This window comes from Pseudochaenichthys georgianus, chromosome 7 (assembly GCF_902827115.2).
Source record: "Pseudochaenichthys georgianus chromosome 7, fPseGeo1.2, whole genome shotgun sequence".
In the NCBI taxonomy this organism is placed as follows: Eukaryota; Metazoa; Chordata; class Actinopteri; order Perciformes; family Channichthyidae; genus Pseudochaenichthys; species Pseudochaenichthys georgianus.
The window spans coordinates 16,183,342-16,184,471 of record NC_047509.1 but is presented as its reverse complement, the minus strand read 5'-3'; the positions used below and the strand labels follow the sequence as shown (position 1 = coordinate 16,184,471).

Here is a 1,130-nt window from a genome sequence, read left to right as displayed (position 1 = left end):
TAATAACTTACCAGTCTGTCTATAGAGGCAAGCTTTCTTTTGGCACAGCCCTAGAAATAGCTGCTCAATGGACCTCTGGAGAGACTGATTATCGCCTGATGTGTTGTCTTTGGTAAATAACAAGAAACACAGTTTGAGAACAAAGAAAACATTGGTGTTAATACTATACGTTAAATAACAATGTTATATTATCAAGTTAGGAAACAGCATACCGTTTGTTGCCCAGTCTCTAACATCATTAACCCATTGTTGGACTTTGTCCTCAGGGCATCCAAGCTCTTCGCAGGTGTCCTTCATTTTTTGAGTCTCACCCTCCAACATTGTGATTGTCTGTTGTAAAAAAGATGTTGCAGATACAGATGTATTTTCAAGATTTTCACCCAAATTTCCATAACTTTTCATGTCTTGAAAACAGTAATTAATCATTCAAACTTTTCCAGACCTGCGCAAGCACTCAGTATCCAACACTTTACCAGCTTGGACAATTATTTGTTTGTGACAGGTTTGCACATTAGCCTTACAAATCTAATCTTGTCATGCCTATGCTTACATGGCCAATTACCTTGACATATCTCTTGGCCAACACCACATGAAGGTTTTCCTGCTTCCGTCTGTTCCATCCCATTGCATGGACAGTCAACATGTCATTGCGAGCTGTTTTTAAAAGTAAAATTGACAAGCAGATAATATAACTTGGGTATTTGGAAATAAACTCATAAAAACTCTAGTACAGTTGAAACAGACTATATCAAAGACAAAGATAAAGTAAAGTAAGAGATGGATAATAACTTCAAGACAGAATTATGTTGGTCTCATGACAAGAGGACATACCTGATTTTGTCATGTACTTAGTTGTGATGGCACAACGTGACAGAAAGCTGTTCACCATCTCCACTTCTTCCCCGGCCGTCGAACCAGCACCCTCCAAATTTCTCCCACTCCATACAATCTAACAAGTACACATATTATATGTCATAGATGAATTAAAACAAATTCTTACAATCACAATAATATAAGAGTGGGCCTACCTCGCACTTTGTGGAATGGGCCTTGGCATGTATGACCGAGAGAAACGGTTGCATGCTCAGCAAAGGTCGCAGTTCTGGCATTGTCTTTGCCACTTTCTCGAG

General features: G+C 38.9%; 1 long non-coding RNA gene across 1 annotated transcript; it reads right to left on the bottom strand.

The window, feature by feature from the left end:
• Positions 1-227: 227 nt before the first annotated feature.
• On the bottom strand, positions 228-907 carry LOC139434095 (uncharacterized). Its single transcript, XR_011643517.1, has 3 exons — positions 832-907; positions 563-654; positions 228-330 (listed from the first exon to the last, which is right to left on the bottom strand). It is a non-coding gene; the product is annotated as an uncharacterized lncRNA (long non-coding RNA).
• Positions 908-1,130: the final 223 nt, after the last annotated feature.